Raw genomic sequence first — 14,474 nt, forward strand, 5'->3', positions numbered from 1 at the left:
CAATAGATAAAGAAGATGTGGTACATATATAATGGAATACTACTCAGTGATGAATGAAATCTTGCCATCTGCAACAACGTGAATGGAACTGGAGCATATTATGCTACGTGAAATAAGTCAGTAAGAGAAAGATATCATATCACTCGTGTGGAATTTGAGAAATTCAACAGATGAACATAGGGAAAGGGAAGGAAAAATAAGATAGAAACTTTTTTTTAAGTTTATTTATTTATTTAGAGAGAGAGTGAGAGCAAGTGGGGTAGGAACAGAGAAAGAAAGGGTGCGAGAGAGCATGAGAGAAGATGAGAGAGAATCCCAAGTAGGCTCCACACTGTCTGCACAGAGCCCAGCCCAGAGCTCAACCTCACAAACCATGAGATCGTGACCTGAGCCAAAATTAAGAGTCGGATGCTTAACCAACTGAGTCACCCAGGGGCCCCTCATATCGACACTTTTAATACTGATATGCACTATGCTCGTTCAAAGTATGCATATAGGCATTTTATATGTGGGAATGACTATTTGATTCAACTTTTAGCTTACTTATGAATGTGGAATTTAAAAAGTAATTAGTGATTATCATCTATTCCCATGAACATATTCAATAAACATTTTTTCTAATTAGAGTTTTTTCTTCTTATATTATGCTAATTATATTTACCGAAATGTAGTTTTTATCTGTTTAAGCTACTAATTAAAAAATTGGAACTTACTTACGTTTTGGTCTTTGTGGGGGGGTTTTGTTTTGTTTTTTGAGAAATTCATTTTTATTATCTTGGTCCATAACATTGGGTATTATATGTGCAGTTATTCATTGCAGACAGTTTAAGAGGCACTGGTTAAAAGACTGATTTATGCATAAACAATCCAGCCTCCCAGAGGTATCTGCTTACTGAAAGGACCTGATCTCTTTCACTAAGAGAATAAAGGATCCAGTGGATTGATAGGATTTCTTTAATTTGTTTGTTTGATTCAAATAAATATTCCCACTATAACTGAACTATGCTGTCACTTCTACCCACTTTGGTAATGGAAGAGTCCAAATATGTGGGTTTCATCTCTGCAAGGATCAGCTATCCTTACTCACAGAGGAATCATTCGAGACCACAGCCTCGTTCAAGAAGGCACACTTCCACGGCCATCTCACATCTGCAGTGTGCAGTGATTATGAGGGGACTGTATACTTAGCTCAGTATTTGGAAGGCTGGAGAATGGGAAATGGAGCACATTTAGGAGGTTAAAATCCACTGACTAGTTACATCTATGTGGAAATTTATTTTTAGTTTTCTTTAATTAGGAAAAGTTTTTCTCTCATGTTCTCACAGAAAGCTTTAAAATTCCTGTCTCCAGTGGGACTATGCAAGGCCTTCACCTGGCAAGCTAAACCCACATAAATCCTTCTCTAGAAGTTACTAAACCCGGGCCGTGGCACCACTGTAGAAACAAAGTAACACAAACACTGATTAAATAAATACTGTCAGTGGAGAATTACTGACTGCTGAGAAAAAATTACCCAATACTTAAAAATAGGCAAAAAGATTACTGGGAGTGCCCTGGATGGAGATTGGGCATTGTCTAATGGACACTCTGGGTATTACCTGATTGTAAGGGAGCTTGCACCCATGATTGACTTTCTATTGGCGAGGCTATTCTACAATGCTACAGGGGTAGAGGTTAAGTAATAAAAAACTTGAAGCAATGCAAATGATTCTAGTTAGTCACAATGCAAATTACTCATATTTATAGTAATACAGATTAATTTTATCTAGTAGAAAATATAATCTCTGACTATAAAACTTTGAACCAATTTTAACATCTTACTAGCTTCTCCTTTAATTAATAAGTTGAACAAAGTTGGGGTGCCTGGGTGGCTCAGTCAGTTTAGCACCAGGTTTGGCTAAGGTCATGATCTCACAGTTCGTGGGTTCAAGCCCCACGTCAGGCTCTGTGCTGACAGCTCAGAGCCTGGAGCCTGTATCTTTTGTCCCTCCTCTGCTCGTACTCTGTCTCTCAAAAATAAATAAACATTAAATTTTTTAAAAAATAATAAGAATAAATAAATTGAATAAAGTCTTTGATTCATGTTACTCATTTCACTTGTATGAGAATCACGCAGATGCACATGACTTTTTAAAAATTATACTTAGCAGGACTATCAGGTAACAAATGTTTCCTCCAAGGAAACCAAAAAGGCAACATGGTCAAAAGAAGAAGGAGTGACATCTTTATCAGTAATAAAAAATCTCCTTGGAGAGAAATTAGGCCTGTTGAGGGGGCTGAAACAACCAAGGCATATGTTGATCAAAGCCCCTTCTGGGGCGCCTGGAGGGGCTCAATGGGTCAGTTAGGTGTTGGACCCTTGGTTTCCGCTCTGGTCATGATCTCACGGTTGGTGAGATGGAGCCCCACATGGAGCCCCACCTCTGACTCCACCCTGACAGCACAGAGCCTGCTTGGGATTCTCTCCTCCCTCTCTCTCTGCCTCTCCCCTGCTCCTGCACTCTCTCACTCGGTCTCAAAATAAATAAATAATATTAAAAAAAAAAAAAATCCCCCCTCTTGAGGAGGTGATTCCAGAAAATTAAAAAGTGAGAAATATTTGTGAAATTCTGGGAAGAAAAATGAAGTAGGAGTTGACAATTGGCTGGGAAAGTAGAATAAAAGGCAATCAAATATATAACTGCTTGGAGTTTCTTGTTTAAGAAACAGGTGATACTATGATATTAAGAATGAAGAGACATCAAGTCGTCCTTGGAATACAAACAGTTAAGGACTTAGAAAAAGATTATGGGGTCTGATCCAATGGGAACATGACCACCAGTGAACTAGACGGGAATTTCCCAAATTGTGTTTCAGATGATACAAATCTATCAGAATGCTCTAAGACAAAAACAGTACTATATCCCACAAGGGGAGATTTATATGTTCCCTAGCACCTTGAAGATTCAGTGAAGTCCTTTGTTTAACCTACCACTCCCACATTTAATCACAGAAACATGAATCTAAATAATTTCCTAAGGAAATGCGAGTTTCTCAACATCACTTTGAGAAATGTGGCACCAGATTTATAAAGAAAGTGCATTTATTAAACAAGTTTTGTCAAGTGATAATAAAATTAAAGTAAGATATAAATTATGTGAGCTCTGACTTTACCCAAGTGTATTCCTGAAACATCCTGGTCTATGGTTTCATATAATTAGTTCATGAAAATTCCAGAAATCTGGCAGTTTTATAAGAATGGTTTTTTATAGTACCAGGCAATTCAAATATAGTAATAAAATTATCACAGTTTCCTTACCATTTCCATTAAGTCCAAAATGGTCTCAGCATTTTTCCATTCTTCCATTTCAAATCAAGTTCCAGTCTGTAAAAATCTCTAATATTCACACATTTATTCTCACCTTAGTCTCATTTTCCACTAACTCATCTCACTCATACTTTTTTAAAACTCTACTCTCTCCTTCTCTTATGGATTCCAATAAAAACAGTTTTAGATATGGCTCATTACCCCTGTCTCCTACTCACAGCATAATACTTCTAGAGTGTTTATGTAACATGGCTGATTTCCAGGTTCTATGGCCTAATTTAGTAGAAGGTAAACTGGAAAAGATCAGAATTTACTAAGAATCAGGAGATAGTGGCTATGTCTTCTCAAGTTCAACTGAACTTTACAGAGGTGAAAGCACTGGTCATTTACAAACACATCAGCTACCATTCTATGGGACAGGGGCTGCCTCTCTTGCAAACCTTGGTCCGCTCCAAGTAAGTGGATTAATTCAGTGTTTAGGCTGGAGCCAGATCACTTGGGTTCATGGCAATCTAATCTTAAACTTGATTTCCAGCTGTGCAAATGCCTTGACTCAAGTCATTTATTCCCTTGTGAATTAGTATGTAATCTGTAAAGACCGAATTAACTGTATCTGAAGATATTTGATTCTGTTAACTGAGTTAGTTTTAAAGATTTGTTTTACTAATACAGAATTTTTGTCACACTTTTGGAAAAAGTAAACTCCATAAGAGCAGAGACTAACTTGTCCATTTCTGTATTGGTAGTACCTAAAAAAGTTCCTGGTATATATGGTAGGCAAACAGTAATTATTGGTGGGTAAAAGAATGGATGAATGGATGAATGGATGATGGTGTAAGTGCAGATCCAGAAGGTATGGCAAATGAGTTTACTTTGCCCAGTGATGCAAAATAAACCCATGTCCTTGTAACCAGTATCTTATATTTTAAATACCAATTCCTTATTCTTTTCATAAGATGTAACATGAGGATAACATCGATTTGTTTAATCTACAATGCTTTGATAGCAAAAATAAAGGTGTATGCCACTATCTTCCTCATTATTGTTATCACGAAGCAGTATGGTTTAATGGTTAAACACACAAATTCTGGATTCTGACTAATGGAAACAAATCTCTGTTCTGCCATGTACTACCTCTTTGATCCCATGTTAAGTAACTTATCTGTGTTTCAGTTTCCTCATCTACAAAAACATAAACATAAAAATATGTATCTCATAACCTCACAGGTTAACACATGTAAAGAACTTACAATAGTACCTGCCTGTAGGAAGCACTATATAAGTCTCTACTGTTATTAGTAATAGCACTGTGCACTCCTATCTCAGAATCAGAAAAACGCAGAACAGCCGTTAGAAATGGGAAAGGCTGCCTTTCATTTTGATTTTTTTTTTTTAACATAAGCTTCATACCCAGTGTGGAGCCCAATGTGGGGCTTGATCTCAAGACCATGAGATCAAGCCCTGAGCTGAGATCATCAAGAGTCAGACACTTAACCAACTGAGCCACCCAGGTGCCTCTCATTTTGATCTTTAGGTACCAAAAGACAGAGAGTCTCTGTTAGAGTAAAAAAAAAAAAAAAAAAAAAAAAAAAAAAATCAGAGCATCTTTAGTATCTGCCCTGTTAGCCTTCGTTCTTTTGTGGAAGCACACCAAGTCCTACCTTAGGGCCTTTGCACTACCTATACTCTCTACTTAGAATTGTCTTCCACTCATCTTTACAGAAAGGAACTATTCTGATTCTGATCTCAGCTAAAATTTAGCCTCCTCAGAAGTCCTTCTATGACCAATGTTTCTAAAGTAGAGGCTTATTACTATAGCCCTACTCAATTCTCTGAATAGTACTTACAACTAACTAAAATTTTCTTATTTATTTACATATTTATTTTTATTTTATTTTCTGGCTCCTCCTTCTGGACTGTAAGTTTTATTTTTTTTTTATTTTGTTAAGTTTATTTATTTATTTTGAGAGAGAGAGAGATTGGGGAACAGGCAAAAAAAGGGGGGAGAGAGACAATCCCCAGAAGCCTCCACACTCTCAGCACAGAGTCCAATACAGGGCTTGAGATCCCGAACCATGAGATCATAACCTGAGCCTAAATCAAGAGTCAGACACTTAACTGACTGAGCCACCCAGGCACCCCTAGAATGTAAGTTTTATAAGATCAAGAACCTTGCCTGTCTACTGCTGTCTAGTTCACCATTTTATCCCAGTAATAGTACCTGATACATAAAAGGTAAACAAATATACACTGAATGAATGCATTAGTAACTGAATCAACCTTGAGTTCTTTGAAATGACTCATGGCTAAAGTCATGGGTAACTTTTATTCCAGTTGTCTCATCTCTCGAAACAGCATTTTTAAGGAGGAAATTGCTGTTTAACTAGCTACAATCAGAATTGATTTTACATGGTTCATAGACGTTTGTGGAAGGGACACAGAATTAACTCAGTAGACAAATAAATGTACACATAACTATGAGATGTAAATCCTATTTTCCCATGACATTTGGAAACCTGACCAGTCTCCCATGTCATATTTGCAAGCTAACACATAATAACAGAAAGCCAAGATACCAAACATGATAATGTTTAAAAAATACAGAACCAGAAACATAAACTATTTCAGGCTGTCAACCTACAGTTGCTAGATCTGTCATCTGTGTAAATATAAAACGTTAAAACATGCAAACCTCTCTTCTATAGCTAGTTCTGTGTTATAAAGGAATCCATTAGATGTTTTATTAAATACAGTTTATAAAAACAAAATCAGATTAAACTTAAAATAAAGCCTTTGATTACTCCCAAAGTCCTAGTTTCTTTTGCCAGGCAGAGAAAGGTGAATAGAAAAATAACTCACACTCTAATTTTTAAACTGTTTCTAAGTCATACATAAAAATTAATACATATTTAGCCCAACCCCAAAATCATCTATATTACTAATTAAAGATATAACTTTTTTTAAGAGGCAGGGGGAAGGAGCAGAGGGAGAGAGAAAGAGAGAGAGAGAATCATAAGGCAGGCTCCATGCCCAGTGTAAAGTCCCACACAGCACTCTTTCCCCCAACCCCCGGATCATGACCTGAGCCAAAATCAAGAGTCAGACGCTCAACTCACTGAGCCACCCAGACACCCCAAGATATAATTTTTATCAACTGGTTTATAATTTGACCTTCTCTCTCCACCCTCTAAAAAGTATTAAAGGTATATTAATTATAGTAAGAGCTGAACATTCCACAAAAAAAGAAAGAGAGAAAAAAAAAGGACAAAAGAAAATTTATATTTTAAAAAATCTTGCTTAAAGTGAATAATGCTATAGTAATTGCATAGAACTTAGTTCTGATCATCCTAAAAACCAGGACAAAAAAAGGAAGTACACCACATAGCTCTCACCGATAGACAGAAGTACACTAGTTTATTGGGAAAAACAAACTTTTATTCAGATCCTTAGTGCTAAGAGAAATACTCCTAGGGGATTTTGTAAGAGGCCATTGAACTGTTTTAAAAATATCATATGGAGGTTTTTCAAATGTTACATGTTTTCATATCAGCCATCTATATAAGAAAATAAGCCAAAGCATGGTTCTGTAAATGTAGTTATAATGGGCGCAGGGAAATACAGACAGGTGGTGCAGTGCAAGTATTGAATTTTCTATTTTCTTTAGCACATGGTGCACGTGAAAAAGACACAAAACATTCATCAAAACATCCTATTCCTAGAGAATTACAACTAGGGAGTTGTTCGATGTGATTTCTGAGTTGACTCTGAAAATTTGTAGTTAAATGTCCTTTATGTTATATATTAGAAAATGCTAAGTGCCCCACTGTTGAAGAACATTGTCTAATGAAAGGACATGTTGATGGGATGTAAAATGACATAAATGTTCTGTTATTTAGGCAATATGTATCAGGAGGCTTAAACAAGAGGATAAATTTTGACTTGGCAATTCTACTTCTAGGACTGTATCCTTAGGATATAATTAAGAAAGTGGGCAAAGGTTTACTTACAAGGATATATACATCAATAAATTCCTTAGAGTGGTGAAGTACTAGGAACAATCTAAACACCCAAACAATACAAGAGTGGCAAAATTCATTATATGGAAAACTATGCATTAAAAATTCCTTGACAGAAAAAGTATTATCCTGGAAATACGCTCAAATACAGGTTAGTGTTTCAATCCCTATCAAAATAACACCAGCATGCTTCACAGAGCTAGAACAAATAATCCTAACATTTGTATGGAACCAGGAAACACCCCGAAGAGCCAAAGCGATCTTGAAAAAGAAAACCAAAGCAGGAGGCATCACAATCCCAGACTTCAAGCTATACTACAAAGCTGTAATCATCAAGACAGTCTGGTGCTGGCACAAGAACAGACACTCAGATCAATGGAACAGAATAGAGAACCCAGAAATAGACCCACAAATGTATGGCCAACTAATCTTTGACAAAGCAGGAAAGAATATCCAATGGAATAAAGACCGTCTCCTCAGCAAGTGGTTCTGGGAAAACTAGACAGCGACATGCAGAAGAATGAACCTGGACCACTTTCTTACACCATACACAAAGATAAACTCAAAATGGATGAAAGGCCTAAATGTAAGACAGGAAGCCATCAAAATCCTTGAGGAGAAAGCAGGCACAAACCTCTTTGACCTTGGCTGCAGCAACTTCTTATTCAACATGTCTCTGGAGGCAAGGGAAACAAATGCAAAAATGAACTACTGGGACTTCATCAAAATAAAAAGCTTCTGCACAGCAAAGGAAACAATCAGCAAAACTAAAAGGCAACTGACAGAATGGGAGAAGATATTTGCAAACAACATATCACATAAAGGGTTAGTATCCAAAATCTATTAAAGAATTTATCAAACTCAACACCCAAAAAACAAATAATCCAGTGAAGAAATGGGCAAAAGACATGAATAGTCACTTCACCAAAGAAGACATCCAGACGGCCAACTGACACATGAAAAAAATGCCCAACATCACTCATCATCAGGGAAATACACATCAAAATCACAATGTGATACCACCTCACCCCTGTCAGAATGGCTAACATTAACAGCTCAGGCAACAACAGATGTTGGCAAGGATGCAGAGAAAGAGGATCTCTTTTGCACTGCTGGCGGGAATGCAAACTGGTGCAGCCACTCTGGAAAACACTATGGAGGTTCCTCAAAAAATTAAAAATAGAACTACCTTACAACCCAGCAATTGCACTACTAGGTATTTATCCAAGGGATACAGGTATGCTGTTTCGAAGGGACACATGCACCACATGTTTATAGCAGCACTATCGACAATAGCCAAAGTATGGAAAGAGCCCAAAGGTCCATTGATGGATGAATGGATAAAGAAGATGTGGTATGTATATATATATATATATATATATATATATATATATATATATATATATACACACACACACACACAATGGAGTATTTCTCGGCAATCAAAAAGAATGAAATCTTGCCATTTGCAACTATGTGGATGGAACTAGAGGGTATTATGCCAAGCAGAATTAGTCAGTCATATATCATATGATATATGACATAAGACATATATCATATGACTTCACTCATATGAGGACTTTAAAACACAGAACAGATGAACATAAGGGAAGGGAAGCAAAAATAATATAAAAACAGGGAGGGGGACAAAACATAAGAGACTTAAATATGGAGAACAAACAGGGTTACTGGAGGGGTTGTGGGAGGGGGGTGGGCTAAATGGGTAAGGGGCATTAAGGAATCTACCCCTGAAATCATTGTTGCACTATATAATAACTAATTTGGATGTAAATTTAAAAAAAAATTTTTTTAATGTATAAAAAATTTTTTTAAAAAAGTGGAAAAAGGAATACAAACTTAGGAATACTCAGCTTTCTCAAAAACCAAGTAAATACAAATTTTTTCATCAGATTAGCAAGAGAATGATCTTCTGCAGAATTGGTGGGGCTCATTAGAAATGGACACACTCCTATATTGTTGGTGGAAGTCTAATTAGAACAATGTTTTGGGAAACCAATATGGAATGTCTACCAAAGTTTTAACATCAAGTTGTATAGATTGAATATCAACAGCTTTTTGCATGCCAATCACTCCTCAATAACAGGGTTAAAATTTAAAATATATATATACGTCAGTGCCAGGAAAGTGGTAAAGAAATAACTTCTTTCATATTGTAGAGGGTGCATAAATTTGGCAAAGCCCTATGGGAGAGATATTAGGTAGATTTAACAAAATTATAAATGTGTACCCCCATGGAGCAGCAATTCTATTTACGGGAAATATGCCCTGTAGGGACCCTTACCGTGTGCATGCAGACATATGTATGCACATGTTCATTGCTATGTTGTAATGAACAAAATCGTAAATGACCTAACTATTCATAATAGATGTGGTGGTTTTTCCCACAAAGTCTCTGACACTTCTCCCTTCAAAAGATGGGGTCTATGTCCCCTCTCCTGATGTGACTACCATGACCAACTGAGTGCAACAAAAGTGACACTAGGCCAAAAAAGGCCATGCAGCTTCTGCCTGGTGCTCTGGGGGCATTCACCTTTAGGACTGTCAGCCTCCATGAAAAATGTCTAACTGTACTCAAGCTGCCATACTGTGAGGAAGCTCAGACCACATGGAGAGGTAAGTGCTCTGGACAAGATCCAGCAGCAACCACAGACATGTGAGTGAAAATACCTACCAGTGATTCCATTCCCTGGTTGTTGAGTCTGTCTGGCTGTTGGGTGACCCCAGCTGAGGCCACAGACATCATGTATCAGAGATAAATCATCTCCACTGTACTCTGTCTGAACTCCTAATCTACAGGGTGAGCACAATAAAATGGTATTTCATATGACTAGGTTTTAGGGTAGTTTTTATGCAGCATAGCTCCCCAGAATGATAAGGCATTGGTTAAATAAAATACGGCACATCATTGAAGGAAACACTTGACAGCTATTAAAAAGTAAACGATGGCGTAGTTTTAGAAACAATACATAATATAACCCAACTTGGTTTTGTGTTTTTTTGTGAGGCAGCCTGATCAGGGACGGGCTGACAGAATGGGCAGTAATAGAATCCGCTTAAAGCAGAACAAAGGAGATAGGAATTTATTTGAATATACTGTAAGGGAGCAGCTGTCAGGAGAGCAAAGGAGAGACTGTCTGCCACAAGGCAGTGAGTGGTACGGAACTATAGTGAAGGGGGAAGGTGCACAATTTTCCCTTTTTTGGTATCTATGTCTGGGTGTAAGTAACACATTGGTCACATTGGTCAGCTAGAGCTTATGGGTATTTAGAGGTGGGTCCTAATGGGCCCGCTTGTATTCAGTCAAGGGGGTCACTGGGGTCTCTTCTACCTTACTCAGGCTTCCATTGCTGAAGTTGGTTGCCTAAAAGCGGCCCCTACATTTTAAAAATTTTGTTCCAACTTTATTGAAGTATAATTGACAATTACTGCCCAGTTCATAAAACAGAGAAATAGAGATAAATACTGCATATGAGTTTTATGAACTGTCTAGAAAGCAATTTGGCAGTACATTTATTTCAAGAGCAGTAGAAATGTCCAAAACCATTGACCCAATAATTCCTTTTGTAAGAATATATTTTGCATTTTAAAATCTTAACTGTAAATCTAAGAATTGTTCTTTAAAAAAGTCAACTAAAAAAAATTCCCATCTGAATGAAAGAATCAAGTAAAAAAAGAAAGAACACAAACATTCAAAACTAACAAGGAAAAAAAGTGTGATAAACACAGGAGTGGAGATTTAAATTTTTCAATGTCAAAAAATATAAAATTGGATAAAAGAGATTGCTTTTTTTGAAAATACAAATTATCAAAATTATCCTTTTTAAAAACAGACATTTAAAATCTAAGTAATCATGTTAGAAGGTAAAAAATATTTCACTGCGGCTTCCAAAAAATTGTCAGGCACAAAAAATTATGCATGCAAGCGGTTTCAAAACTTGAATGAACAGAAGACCTATCAGAGAAATTAAACCAAATTCTCTCTTAACCAGTCGGATTATTGGTGATTTAATTTTCTTTTTCCACTATTCCATATTTTCTAAGCGTTCTATTCTCAAATAAATTTTTATATGATTAATATAATATTATATGTAATATTACAACTAAAATGCATTAAAAACTTGGTTGAATCTAACTGAAATCATGAAACTGGCAATATGTAATTTTTTACGAAGCTTTGAAATCAGTGAAAGGCAGGGTCAAGGTGGTACTCATTTGGCTGGGGACGTTGAGCTCTTTAGAAAGAGATAAGAACAGAAGTGTAGCCTGTTTCCCAGGCCAAAGCTCCCGAAAAAGCAAAGTAGGCCTCCTCCTCCGAAGGACAGGCCTGTGTTGCAGTCTGCTATCAGCGCAGGGCTGTAGGGGTGCAAGTCTGGTGCTCTTCCCTCCAGAGCCAGCCCATCAAAGAGCTTCCCCTGGTTTCTCACTGCAAAACCTGGGACACCGGACTGTGTGAAAGCTCCCGTCTGGGAGATACTGAGGCTGTGGAACGCAGCAGAGGGAGAGCCGGAAGGCACCCACCAAGGAAAGAAAAAAGGTCTAGGGGAAAAAAAGGAAAATGGCGCCTGCCACCAGTGCTATCGCTAGGAGTATCCCAACAGGCCCCTGCCCCTCTGGGGATCCTTTAAAATTAGCAATTGAATCTCTTTCACCTAAAATCTGGGTATTTTTCAAAGAGCTGCATCTGCTCTAGACCCTAGGGCAGCTGAGTCTGCGGGAGCCCTTTAAAGGCCGCTCCTTGGTTCCCTTCTGGTCTCATGGACTCGGGCCTTGTTTGTTTTCAAAGCCAGATGTTTTGTGGGTTCCTTTCTCAGATGCAGGTCTTAAAAGTTGGGGGGGGGGGCCTGATGTGGGATACAAACTCATCATTCCTCACAGAGAAACTTCAAGTTTGTGGGATTCCTTCTAATTGTGAGTCACCGTGGGAGGGAAGTTAAAGGTGAACTTTCATCCCAGCCTCTCGTACCTGCTCCGATGTTTTCATTTGCCCAAGTGAAGGAGTTTCTCAGCTTGCTTTCAGGCCTTTTTCAGAGGAAATTGTTCCATATGTAATTGCAGATTCTCTGTGTCCATGGGAGGAAATAAGTTCAGGGTCTTCCTGGGTCGCCATCTTGAGCTGCCTCCCGGGACTTAACTACATAATAGGAAATTTGTAGCTTTAATCCACTTGAGCTTTTGCCCATTTGCCCACCCCCATTTGCCTAACTCTGACAACCTCCAATATGTTCTCTATACCTATGAGCTTGGAGTTATTATTATTAATTTTTAGGATTCTACATTTAAGAGAGATCACATACATGTAGGTGAGACAGTTTTTGCCTTTCTCTGACTTACTTCACTTATTATTTTTTAAGTTTTTTAATGTTTATTTAATTTTGAGAGAGAGAGAGACAGAGCAGGAGTTGCAGAGGGGCAGAGAAAGAGAAGGAGACACAGAATCTGAAGCAGTCTCCAGACTCTAAGCTGTCAGCACAGAGCCTGATGTGGGGCTTAAACCCACAAACTCTAAGATCTGAGCCCATCAGAGGCTTAACCAACTGAGCCACCCGGGCACCCCCTTACCTCACTTATAAAACCCTCGTTCCATCCATTTTGTCACAAATGGCAAGATTTCCTTCTTTTTATGGCTGATTAATATTCTATTGTGTGTGTGTGTGTGTGTGTGTGTATATATATATATATACACACACACACACCACATTTTCTTTATCCATTCATCCATCTATAGATACTTGGATTGTTTCCATGTCTTAGATATTATAAGTAACATCAAAACGAACGTTGGGGGAGGGGGTGCAGATATCTCTTCAAGTTAGTATGTTTCCTTCGGATAAATACCCAGAAATGGAATTGCTGGATCATATGGTAGTTTTATTTTTAATATTTTTAAGAAACTCCATCCTGTTTTCATAGTGGCTGCCCCAATTTACATTCCCACTAACAGTGCATGAGTGTTCTCTTTTCTCCACCTTCTCACTAACACTTGTCATTTCTTGTCTTTTTGAGTCTAGCCATTCTAACAAGTTTGAGGTGGTATCTAACGGTTTTGATTTACATTTCCCTGATGATTAGTGATGTTGAGCACCTTTTCATGGATCTGTTCACCATCTGATGTCACTCTTGATCTTTTTGAGACAAGTAAGGAGTTGCAGATACCATGAACGTGTGGTGGAAAAGAAATACAAGCTTTAGGATTTAAGAAATTAAAAAAAAAATGACATTGGGAAATAAAATGGAAAACAGTCTGCGAGATTTGGACATTTGTCAATACGAGTGTGGGAGTTAGATAATCTTCACTAAGGTTCATCTGTACTCATTCTACTGAACTCTGCAGTTAGAATTAAGGTCATAATGTTGGGATGAGACACTGACATAGGGCTACACATTTGCAGTACTGGGTTGAGTTCTCATGGTTCAAAATCTGGTCTTCAGCGATACATATTTAGAAACTCAATTTTATAAGGTGAGTATCACATTCAAAGGTGAACAGTCTCTTTGAGAATGAGTCACCCCAATTAGATTCTCCAGAGACTAATGCATTATTAACCCAAATTCTGATTTATTAAATAATAATGAGGGCTATTCTTTTCTAAAATGTCATTAGATGAGAACAGACAGAATCAGAATAAAAGGAGTTTTGAAAAATGTTTACCTAGGCCAGAGTTTCTCAAATGGGGGCAAATTTCCCACCCCCCCCCCACCCCCACCAAACTAGTGGACATTTGGCAAGATCTAGGGACATTGTGGTCATCACAGCTTGGATGCACAGGAAGCAAAAGAAAGTTCATCTGGTTATATTAGCCTCAGAGTAAAATTCAAGCTTGGAGGTAAGGGGAGGTCTGGGAGTCCTCTTGTTATTTGGTAGACAAAGGGCAGGGTGCTACTAAGCATCCCACAATGCCCAGGATAGTTTCCCACAGCCAAAAATTATCTGGTCCTAAATGTCAATGGTGCCAACGTTGAGAAACACTGATCAAGTCTGTGGAAAAGCCATAAGAACTCTTCTAAAGTAGCACAGTGCTGACGTCCAACAGATTATACCATTCTTCATGTATGTGTGGTGCCTTTTCTGTCTCCTTTCCCAAAGACCTTAAGCAGAGTTGAGCTTTTCTCTCTTTCATGATCTTTGTTGC

The sequence above is a fragment of the Panthera tigris genome, chromosome A1 (genome assembly GCF_018350195.1).
Source record: "Panthera tigris isolate Pti1 chromosome A1, P.tigris_Pti1_mat1.1, whole genome shotgun sequence".
Taxonomy (NCBI): Eukaryota; Metazoa; Chordata; class Mammalia; order Carnivora; family Felidae; genus Panthera; species Panthera tigris.